A 13067-nucleotide genomic window follows, 5' to 3' on the forward strand; every position below is an offset into this window, starting at 1 on the left:
TGCTACTAGCATGAAGTTTTCCCTGACAATTCAGCAAATATATATATATACATATTCGTATATACATATAAATACATACATAGTAAGTATTTATGTATTATACGTATATACATGTAAATACATACATATATACATTCGTATATACATATAATTACATACATAAATACATACACACATATGTACACACATGAAAGGCTTTATTGAAAATGACATCTCACAATCTGTTATGAGAACTCAATTTAGTTTGCTGTAAGTAACACATGCAAAACTATATACATCATCAATACAGATATTTTTACTATCTTTTTCATCTCTGTATTCTCAGCATCCAAAACAATCCTATCATATAGAAGAGGCCTAAAAATATTGTTTATTTACTTAAAATAAATAAAGAATGAAGGAATAAAATTAATTAAAGAGATTATAGGGATGATTCCTATATTCACCTGTCTGTCTTATGTTGTACATTGGAGAAAAGGTTGGTGGTGACATTTAACCCACGTTGCTATAAAAGAATAGCGACTATTTTCAGAATCCTTTTCTTATAGTGCCATTTTATTCTTTTGCTCTTTAGAGACACCATGCTGTGATGTCAACTCTTTGCTTTGGAGCCTCTCATTACCAGGCTTAGATTTTACATTAGCAATTGCTTGAAATGTGCTTTATGACTGCCTTTCAGGAAAAGCTTTGCTACCATTTAATATGACATTCAAGTTTGATCATGTAATGCTATAATTCTAATTTTTCAGAGTAAGAAATTATCTGCAACAGTATTTATATTATCATCAGATCCAGGATTATTTTGCACCCTGGGAAAGAGCACACTTTAGAAACAAGAACCACTTCCTTCTTGGAGTGATCCTTGAAAATAGACCTTTCCTTAACAGTACATGCCACTTCTGGTTCAACTCCATGAAATATGGGTTCTGACTCAATGGTGTTATATAAACCCAGACACATGTGCCTGTCATGCCACACATTGTATGTGAACATACTATATCATATATGAACATAGAAAGCACAGAATAAGTGCTGATGAGCTGGCTGATTTTAAATCTGAAAATGTAAATCTGATCATATCACTCTCTTGCTTAAAACCTTTCATGATCTGCCCCTCCCTTTCCATCAAAAGCAAAACTCATTACCTCACCCTTCAAAGGCCTACATGGCCCCCTCCAGAGACTGTTTCTTGCTCACCTGTCCATGCTCAGCTCCCACAAGAACATCCCGCCTTGTTGAGTCTGCAATAGTCATGTTGGGCTTCTCTACATAGAACTTTGAAAATGCCTGACAATTTCCACCTCCAAGTCTCAGCCTTTACATTTTTTGTTTATCTGCCTGCAATTCTCTTTGCAAGATTGTCTTTTTCTCCTCATTTACACCAAACTTTGCTCTTTGAAGAGGACTTTCTCTGCATTAATCTACATAGTATCCTATGATTACTTTTTATACTGTTTTGATTTTCCTTCATAGAGTTTGTGTCTGATATTATCTTTGTTTGCTTTTTAAATACCTGTATCCCTCATTAAAATAGAAGTGCCATTCAGTTAGACACCTTAACTTTAACAATCATATCCAATTCTGCTCCAAGACTGAATCCGGTGATATTTATGCATTAATCATTAAACTATTGTCTCTCAGCACAACATCTCCCTTTTACATTCTGCTTTCTGATCCTGGGTGCTAGCAAATCAGATGTCTGCTTTGCTGGGTGGAGGTACATTAGAGTCTGCCAATAGAGAGAGAATGAAAAGTTGGAGGTGTTGATGGCACCTAACACTCAGGTAGGCTCCTGGTTGGCTCCCCCTCTGCTTTCTTCCTATGGGAGGACCCCAGAAACACACTTGTTCACCATGATACAGCAGCTTCTTCCCATAGCAGCAGGTGAATCTGCAGGGTTTATTTTATTTTTTGCACTTGCAAAATTAGCATTACTACATCCCCTTAGAGACACCATCAGCCACTAGACAGTGAATCCTCTGGAGTTCTAGTTTTCAGGACCACAGGAACCATCCTCCTAGCCAGAGACTCAAATGCCAGGCAGCTAACCACTCCTCTCAGGTATCTGAAGCCAGTTCTAAGAAGTTCCTACTCAAAGCTCCCAAGTTTTAAAAAGCATATCCCTTTTCCTTGTACTTCATTCCTCCAGGCCTGAAGGTTGTAGCTCCTCAAATTGTTGCCATCTTCATACCTTCATGTTCTTTTTTGGACTTTTCAATTATCTGGTTAACTTTATGGCTAGTTAACAATTCTTTATATACAAAATACTTTATTAAAATAATTGATGTAATTTCTGTCTGACAACTGGACTCCAACTAATTTATATAGAGATGTATAAATTTCCATGGATGTTTATATAAATCCCCTAGCTGGATTGCTTGACATCCAGCTCTTCTCTAGAATGTTATATTATTTTTAAAGCATCTTCAGCTTTGATTAGTTAATGGTATTCTATTGTAAGTTAGTTTCCTTATAGGAGAGGAATAATACTGGTATTTCAAATACTCTGTTGCCTTTAGAATTCCCAAATCTGACTACTGACTTAAGATCTATAAACAGCAATATTCACATTTCATACAGTGTCTTGTCCTGGAAACGTCACTATCACAGTAGCAATAGGCTGAAGGTAGTTGACTAGTTGACCTCACTGAGAGGGCTAATATACTTTTGACATTGAAAATACAGTGTTGGAGCATATGATTCTGTGATTTAAATTGTTCCCTTGTGATTGGGTTGCTTTAATATCTGAATATTAAATTGCTGTCTTCAGGAAACAAACCCAGACATAGAAACACATGCTTGCAAGGAGAGAGCAAAAGACTGCTGTAGTCCAAGAAGATTTTCCACTAGTTCTATTTCGATTCCATTTTAATAGAAAACTCTCTAGAGAAAGAATTGCTAGTGAATTTCAAGATAGAAAGGGGCTATCTGGCAACAGAGGGTGTGGAATAAAAACAGCATGGGGAAATACTTGAAGTCAAAATGAAGAGAAGTAAATGGTGCCAGAAAATAAAGTATCATTTGGACCCCCCCAAAAAAATCATAAGATAAAGGAAAAAGAGAGACAGAAAATTATAGGATTGAACTTAATTGTTTTGGAAATTTATTTAACAAAAATAAAAGGGTGAATTCTAGTGAAAGTACAACTCATATGTGTACACTTTCGTATTTTTTGGTTGTTCAGTTTGCTTTCTTTTTGCAAACTGATATTAATTCTCTAAGTCTGTAAAGTACTTTCTTGTGCCTTTGGCTATTTTCCTAATTCAGAGTTATTTTAAGTGAGTGTACTGAGGTTTTGGAACAGTTATTTAAGGTAAAAGTCCAACCCAACTTTCTCTAGGGAAAACATATTAGATAGATCACTTGGTAATTCAGGAGGAAAATATCAATTTTCTTGCTAATATTTTAGATTTGATTGTCTATGCGGGTTTAAGAGTTTAACAGAATAAACAAATGTAGTTCAACATCACTCAAAAAAGTACCTTTAATATTCCAAAGAACCATGATGATAAAGAAATTTAAAGGAGCTGGGGAAGGCTTTTTGAGAGATGAAAGGTTCATGGAAAAAAAGAAAATGTGTTATTCCATGAGCTTTTCAATATTGCTTTGTTTCTGACTTGTACTTTTTTAAAAAATCAAAGAAAATTGAGTCAAATTCAATTTTTTTTTTTTTTCAAAATAGAAAATTAGTATATCACCTCCTTGGATGCCCAGGGTATGGCTGGACATCAAATTAATCGTTCTCATAAAAATTTTAAAATAACCTATCCACCATGAATATTTCATTTCTACATCTCTCATTTAAGACACTGATTTGTGTTTTTAAATGTTCTTAATGACACTTTATTTAACTTTTCATAGCTAAACTAAATATATCCTTTTTAAAAGATGAAAATAACAAAATTTATTCTAAGAAAGTCATCAGTGTTCAAATTCCAGAGTGTAATGTATCTACCCCATAGTATAATTATTTCACCAGAGGATTTAAGCCAGCAATCAAAGTTGTATTGTGTGTAGAGAAGGAATAGCAATGTAACTATCGGGGAAAAGTAGAAGTTGAGAAATTGCCCTCTGGGCAAAATGTAAGTGGGGAAACTGCATGATTTATTGCCATGTACGTGGTATTAGCATGTATGTGGGTATAACAAATTAAAGTTATGTTTTTACTAATAAGTAAACCAACGAATGACAGTATCCAGAGAACAAGTCTCTAAGAAAATGTACCTGATAGTTTGGTGGTTAGTAAATTAGCTTTTTAAATTTTAACGATGGTGTCATGGAAGGAGCATCATATTTCATAGCTTTGGAAACACAATGCAACTTTAGAAACACCACAGGCTTTCTAAGAAATCCTTTGCTCTCTGTAAATAAGTATTTCAAAAGTATTGTTACGAAAGCATTTTTGAGATTTCTACTTCTTGGCAGAGTATATATTGCTGTATTTCCTCAAAGGGGTCATCTATTCCAAAACACATTTAAATACAAATTATTGGATTCAAATTAAAATTTATTTGATGTTTTTGTTGTGAAATACTCCCAACCTACTTTAAAGTTATTTTTTCTTTCAGTTTAAAATATCACGTCTTTCGAAAAAAAATGTTTTTTACCTTTTAAATCAAAACCTTGGATTGCATTACAGGAAAAACAAATCTTGTAACAGAGGAAAAGTAAGGTTGAATAGCAAATAAATTAGATTCAGACTTGAGATAACAGAAATAGCTGTAATCAGAAGATATGTTTTATTATTACAGATGGAGATAATGGTGAGAAAAGTGTGGGAGAATGCCTAAGGCTTATTTTAAGACAAATGTAACAATATATTACCTACATGGCTTATTTTCACATATGTGTTTTTAAAAAATGCCTTTTCTGGAAAGCAAATTTATTGCAATCTTTCATATGGAAGATTAAAACTGACAAGCATTTGTTGAGTATTTTCAATACACAATAACTATGGGTCATGTTATATAGAGTGATAACCAAATTAAATACAGTATAATTCCTGTCTTTTAGGAGCTTACAATCTCTTCAAAAAACTTATAAACTTGAGAAAAAAATTGGGTACATTTAGTATCAAATGTGCCAGATTTTCAAATTCAAGAAAGACAAATACCAAAAGAAACAATATGCATATTTGCTCATCAGACTTTGAGGAATCAGGTCTGTGAAGTAGCTTAGAGGGAAATAATAGTATTTTAATAGAAAATTGGTTGGGATTAGTTATAGAGTAAAGGAAAGAATAAAAAAAGTTGAAATTGAAATTGAATCAAAAATTGAAAATGTTTGATTCTGGGTCAGGGTGCTTAAATTTGAAAATAATCTGAAGTCATGGTCTAATTAAAAAAAAATTCTTAACTTTTATGGACTGCATTTTCCTCATATATCAAATGAAAGTTAGATTAGACCATTTTAATACATTTTCTAGGGGTAGAATTTCAGTGGCCCAAAGTGGTATATAGGAAGCTATTGTAAGTAATCAAATTGACACCCAGCGTAAGAATTTACTAATTATTGATAACCAAATACAACTGCTATATTCTTTAGGAGTAGGACATTTAAAGATGCCTACAGCATCTGTATGGACTCTTCAAAATGTTATTACAAGATTAATGATAGAATGATAGACTACAGATAAAAATGAATACATATATATTCACTGAACTTTAAATTACCATATAATATACAGGATTCTTATTTGCTAAATCTGACGACAAAAACTGAGCTAGACTTTTCTTCATTGATTTCGCTGGACTGCATGAAGGGCCTATGTTTGAAATATTTCCAGGCCCTATGAAATTATGTTCATAACTCTTAATTTTATCTTTAAAAAAGTTTCTAAAGTGAGAAATGATTTGAATGAAGTTATTGATAGCAAGACCGTAGCAAAGAATTTTTGCTGAAAACTGTGTAGAGTAGATAGAGGAGATGTTAGGGTCTATGCGTCTATCATAATGACATTAGTTGCATAGTTCTTTCAGTTAGTACTGATGAAAATGCCAACATCCAGAGCCATAAGATTTTTATTTTATTTTATTTTATTTTTGAGACTGAGTCTTGCTCTGTCGCCCATGCTGGACTGCAGTGTCACAATCTCTGCTCATTGCAAACTTTGCCTCCTGGGTTCAAGCAATTCTTGTGCCTCAGCCTCCCAAGTAACTGGGACTACAGGTGTGCCGCTGTGCCTGGCTAATTTTTTTTGTATTTTTAGTAGAGACGGGGTTTCACCGTGTTAACCAGACTGGCCTTGAACTCCTGACCTCACGCAATCCGTCTGCTTCAGCTTTCCAAAGTGCTGGAATTAGAGACGTGAGTCACTGCGACCGATCAGAACCATAGAGATTTTATATGATCGACCCTGTACGCTTATTTATGTGTGTGGGTCTCCATTTAAAGGTGGAGATCTCAATGTTATGACTACAAAATGTGTTTGTGACTTAACATCTATTTATCACCTGGACCCGAAATTCATGGTGAAATCTCCAAGGAACACATTTTTTTTGGGGGGGAGGGTGGGCCGGGGATGGGGGGTGGAGACGGAGTCTTGCTCTGTTGCCCAGGCTGCAGCGCAATGGTAAGATGTTGTCTCACTGCAACCTCCGTCTCCTGGGTTCAAGCAATTCTCTTGCCTCAGCCTCCTGAGTAGCTGGGATTACCGGCGCTTGCCACCATGCCCTACTAATTTTTTTTTTTTTTTTATTTTTAGTAACGATGGGGTTTCACTGTATTGGCCAGGCTGGTCTCGAACTCCTGACCTCCAGTGAATCCACCCGCGCCTGGCTCATTTTTTCATTTTTTTTTTTTTTTAAATATCACTTTTTGGTGTCAAAACCTCCGCTTTCCTTTGGGAATAGATCATAGCCTCCTTAATTATTTAAGATATCTCTGAATACCATGCATAAACATTGAATTTTGTTGTACAGTTCTATGAATTTTAATGGACAGATAGATTTATGTAACTATTAAATGCAAATACAATCAGGAGACAGAGTAGTTTGATCAGCCCCCCAAACTCCACCATTCTTGCTTTTATAGTCTCATTCTAACCCCAACCATTTGCACTGGTAACCATTTATTTATTCTCTCTCTTTCATTATGGTTTTGTCTGTTCATGAATGGAATTGTATGTATCATATGTATGTATGTATTATAATTGTATGTATGTATTATATGTAACCTTTTGAGGCTAGCTTTTCTCACTCAGCATATTGTCTTTCAGAGTCATCCCAGTGACTGTATGTATCAGCAGTATTACTTGACTATACTATAGTTTGTTTATCCATTCACTAATAGAAACACATTTTTTTCTTTCCCAGGTTTTGGTCATTATGAATAGTTTATTCACATATATTTGCTACATATATTTGTAAACAGGTTTTTCTGGGAAACCTACCTTTTTATTTCTCTAGGGTAAGTATCCTGGAGTAGAATTGGTGGGTCATATAAGTGAATGTTTAGTTGTCAAACTATTATCCAGAGTGGTATATAGCATTTTGTGGTCTCACTAGCCAAGTATGAGTTCCAGTTTCTCTGCATCACTGTTCGCACTTGGTATTACCAAGATATTTTCAGTCGTTCATTGTAATAGGCGTGTTGTAGCTCACTGCAGTTTTAATTTGTATTTTCCTAATGACTCATTCTTGTGAGCATCGTTTTATGAGTGTATGTGTCTTTCACACGTCCTCTTTGCTAAAGCACCTGTTCAACTATCTTGCCCAGCTTTTAATTGGGTTGTTTCCTTTCCTACTGTTGAGTTTTAACATTGTGGATAAAAGTCCTTTGGCGGACATATGACTTGTAAATATTTTCTCCTAGTTTGTTGATAATCTTTTCATTCAATTAACAATATCTTTCACAGTGCAAAAGTTTTCTTTTAGATGGAGATATTTATCAATACCTTTTTTGATGTGTTATGTTTTTGAAGTTATGTCTGGGAACTCGGAGAGAGGAGCTGTTATGGGTTTGATTGTGTTTCACCAAAATTCTGTGTTGCATTCTCAAATCTCAATACCACAGAATGTGATATGATTTGGAAATAGGGTCATTGTGCATGTTATTAGTCAGGATGAAGTCATAGTGGAGTAGGGTTGGCCCCTAATTCAATATGACTAGTGTCCTTATAAAGAGAGTAAATCTGGATACAGACATACTCACAGGAAGAATGCCTTGTGAAGATGAGGGCAGCAACTGGGATGGTACAGCAGAAGCCAAGGAATGCCAAAGACTTTCATCAAGACTCCAGAAACTAAGAAAGCAGGACGGAAGACTCTCCTTCACTACCAAGAGAAGGAAGCAACCCTGACAACACCTTGATCTCGTATTTCTAAGCTACTAGAACTGTGAGATAATAAATTCCTGTTTTTACACAGCTCAGTTTATTGTACTTTATTATGGCAATCCTAGGAAATTAATACAGAAATGCTGATGTCCCAACTACAATTGTAGATTTTTTCCAGTTCTAAAAGTTGTCTAATATGTTTTAAAAGTCTGTTGTTATATGCGTACTCATTTAGAGTTGTTATTTCTTAGTGAATTAATATTGGTATCATTATACAATGTCCCTTTTTATTCCCTTTAAATTATTTTGAAGTCTTCTTTTTTATATATTAATATAACAAATCGAATGTCTTCCCTTGTCTCCTTCCTTCCTTCCCAGTGAATTAACATTTTTGGCAATAAAATTAACAGGCCATATAAATTACCTTTTTAAAGGGTATTTTTTAAAAACTGTATTTGCAAAGTTTTGCAACCATCATCTTTGTCTTGTTCTAGAAGATGTCACCACTGCAGAAAGTAAGCCCCCTACCTGCACCACCCCCGGCTTTTGACATGCTCTAATCTTCCTGTTTCTGGATACTTGTCAATTTTGAGAATTTCATATAAATGATATCATATAATATGTGGTCTTTTGTTTCTGGTTTCTTTCTCTTAGCATAATGTTTTGAATATTCATCCATGTTATAGCAAGAATCAGTATTTCAATCACATAGTCAATAATATTTTATTATATTTATTTCGTATTTCTTCTAATTTAATGTCTCCTTCATTTTTAAAGTATAGTTTTGCTAAATATAGGATTCTTTGTTGATAGTATTTTTTCTTTCACCTTTTTGAATATGTGATCCCACTTCCTCTGACATTCACAGTCTGATAACAAAATCAGTCCATAACCCTATTGATGATCACTTGTAAGTGTTGACTCAGTTCTGTCTTGTTGCTTTAAAAAGTCTCTCTGTTTTTATCTTTCAACAGTCATTTCCTGCTTGCACAGACCTTCAAAATTAACCCAAGTTGAAGGTTTAGGACATTGTCAGGTTTGTATTGTCTGTGCATATAGTCCTGGGGATGTTCTCCTATGTTTCCAGGTGATCTTCTAGATTCCCAGGAATATAATGGAGCTTCAAAACCTCTCTAGTCATCTCATTCTCCAGTTTTTCCTTTAAAACCTTTTTGGTTAGCCTATTGTTCACTCCAGTGATCGACCACTTCTTCATGTAGCCATATATTTCATGAATTGTGCCTAATTGCTTTCAATAAATGCCCTTGGAGACAAAATGGTTCATAGTGGGAGACCCCCAATTCAGATCTAATACAAACAGCTTCGCAAGTAGAGATTTCCAGGTTACCACTAGTGACATCAAATAATAACTTTGTTTGGAAATAAAAGTGCTCTAGTTCTATTCTGCTTCCTTTAGTAGTTGCCAGAGTGTTTGTTTTCACTATGATTGAAGTTATTGGTTTTCAAGATAACTACCAAGCTGGACAGAGGTGGGAATAGAGCAAATTAAAATACCACCAAGTTTGCTGTTCATACTTAGTTTTTGCAATTTTTTTTCCTTGAAAAGAACATCCTCTGGATTGCTGCAAGTTTTCGATTAATTTTCAGCATTCTGAAAAGTTAAATATTATAGTTTGCCACTTTTCTCATTGCTTTTGTGGAGAAAAAAAATTAGAGGTCTTTATTTTGCTGTTTTCACTGATGTTTATCCTTTTATGTTTACCCCACCTATATCATTATATTTAAATTAAGTTTTATGTAGACATCATGTAATTAACCCATGTATTTTAATTCATTCTGATAATCCACATCTTTTAGTTGGTTTACTTGGACCATTTACACTTATTATTTTTAATATGTTTACAATCAGCTCTTTTATTTTATTGTTTTCCACATATTTCCTGTATATTGGCTACTTTCAAAAATTTAACTTTTGTTTTTAACAGATTTATTTTGATGTTTCCATACACATATTTATTTGACTTTTTCCTGGTCAGGGTTTGATCAGCCTCTAATATCTGTAGGTTTAGATTTTTTACAAAATTTTAGACTATTTTAACTATTGTTTATTTCAATTTTTTTTATTATCACGTCTTGTTTTCCTTTCCTGTACTCTGATGACATGAATATTAGACATTTCGAGGCTTTAACTATTTTCTGAAGATTTTTGTCAATTGTTCCCACTATATAATTTCTATTTATCTATCACCAAGTTTACTAACTTCCATCTATAATCAATCTAATATTTTTATCTTCTACTTATACATGTGTTTATTTATTTATTGCTGAGTTTTCCTATTTTTCCATTGACTTCAAGAGATTTACAATTGTCTGTTAAAGTATTTTTATGGGAGCTTCATTAAAACTTTTGTTGGATAATTCTGCAATTTGTTTTATCTCAGAATTGGCATCTGTTTATTGCCTTTTTTTCACATGAGTTGAGACTGTTCTGGTTTTCAACTTGCTAAGTGATTTTGATTACACCCTGACACTTATATATTATCTTTCAAGTCTCTGAGCCTTGCTTAAATCCTGGGGAGAAAATTGATTATTTTTAAAGGAAATTGACACAGTTGGTTTAAGGTTATAAGTTCCAACCTGCCTTCTGTGGGCAGTGCGTCCAATGTCAATGTAGTTTTCAAATGTGTTTGGATTTGTCCCAAGTATCAGTCATCTACTGGTCAGTCTGGGACCTGGGCTCTGGTCTAACTGTTAGTTGACTTCTCACATATTTTGTTATGCTCACTGGAATAAAACTATTTGTGCACAGCTTGAAGCTCATCCCAGAAACTTATAAACAACTTTGTAGGATTGCTTTGCTTTCATCATGATCTTTCTGATACTGTCTATGTCTCAGACTCCTCTTTGGTCCTCTGACCTGTAATCTGGGAATTTGATGGCCCTTCCCTGCTGTGCTCTTTTGTGGCTATGCCCACATCTGAGCCCCACAGGCAGGAGAACAGACAGACAGAAAGATTGAAAGCAACGGAGGCTTGCCCCACCTTTCTGGGATCACAGCTTCCTTGATCAGAGGGAAAAATTTCCCTCCTTCTGAGCTGTGGCCCTACTGGGCCTCTATTGCTATTAATATTGCTTTAATTACTGGATTGCTCACGTGGCTGGCACAAAACAAAATGATGATTTTTTTTAAAAAAAAAGTAAGAAAGAAAACAAAAAGCAAAACAAAAATCGGCATGTTATTACCGCTCTGAGTGTTAGGACTTCCCTGTCCTCCTCCTCAAGCCAGAACTAGAATCCTTCTCCTGAAGGACCACAAGGTGTCCACAACCTTGTATCCACTTCTGACTTTTGGGTGTCATTAAGATCAAATTGGAGGATACCAGAGGAAAAATAAAATTACAAACTCACTGCCATCTCATTCATATTTCATGCCTCCCCCCTCTACATGGCACTGTTTACTTTTTAGAGTCATTGAATAGTCATCCCATAGATGCTGTACATATTTTATGGATACATTTCATATGATAAACCACATGGCAAGTGCTTACACCATCTCACCTAAAACAAGAACTACAGTAGATTATTTTTTAACACAATTGTGTCCCTGTATAATCCTTAAACATTTACTGAAAGGCAGCAGAGTGGATTTTACGTCGATTAGCTTCTGAGCCAGACTGCCTTAGTTCTAATGCTAACTCAACTACTTAGCAGATGTAAGGTATGTACAGGTTGTTTGAGCACCTTCTGCCTGTCTTCTCGTATTTTAAAGGAAACAACAATAATGATAGTATCTTGTTTTCAGTAGGTTACTTATTTAATATATGTAAGTTCTCCTCTTAGTAGTTGACACTCAGGGAATCGGTATAAATTTTGTTGTTCCTCTATTTTTAAATAAAAAAGTATAGGTTTTTTTTTTTTTTTTTACCATCTTAATTGTATAATCTGAAAAATTCCACTGTACATAGTAGAAATGTTGGAATATATCTGAAATCACTTTGTTCATTAAGACTTTGTAAAAATGCAGATGATCTCTTTCTAGTTTAGGTTGCCACTTTCCCTTTTATCCTTACTACTTCCTCAGTACATTATATAAGATCGTCCTGTGAAGATGCAGTGTGAATGACCCAGTCTCACCACTGTAGCAATTAAATCACATAATCAGAAAGTTAATTTCATAGCACTTTGAGAAGGTTATTAATCGTTGATGTACATATTTCAGAGAAAGTCAAACATTGGGCAGAGGGCAGAGGCTGATAGTAATGCATCAGCCAGGATTCAAAGGAAACTTAAAACCAAGCTTCCTCAGGATGAAGATAACAATCAGAAGACTGATGCTATAATGTGGAAAAAAGAGCAGACCATCTCTCACTCTTCCTCTTTCACTGAGGGTAGGTCACAAAGAGCACACTTTGGAGGTTGCAGAAAATTATTAACCAGAATTTTTTCCAGTAATGTCCCCAAAATTTAAGCAGAAAATCAAATGGAACATACTTTTATACTTGCTGCCTTGACAAAACAAGAACATAACATAATTCTGTTTGAAGGATATTCTTAATGATATCTAGCCTAGAGGAAAGAATATAGTGGGCTGAAAGAGTTTATAAACTCTGATCAAAAGTTAGGACCATGTAAGTGTGTGTGTGTGTGTATGTATATATACTTATCCATGTATGTATGAATGTATGTATGGATACACATATATGTATACATATATATGAAGAACACTATTAGTTTAGTGTATCCTCTTGGTTTTGAGTACTTTGTTATTTAGATTTAGTGAGATAAAGAGGGATACAAATAACTATTTCATTTATTTAGTATCTTAAGCCTA

The sequence above is a fragment of the Piliocolobus tephrosceles genome, chromosome 11, assembly GCF_002776525.5.
Source record: "Piliocolobus tephrosceles isolate RC106 chromosome 11, ASM277652v3, whole genome shotgun sequence".
Taxonomy (NCBI): domain Eukaryota; kingdom Metazoa; phylum Chordata; class Mammalia; order Primates; family Cercopithecidae; genus Piliocolobus; species Piliocolobus tephrosceles.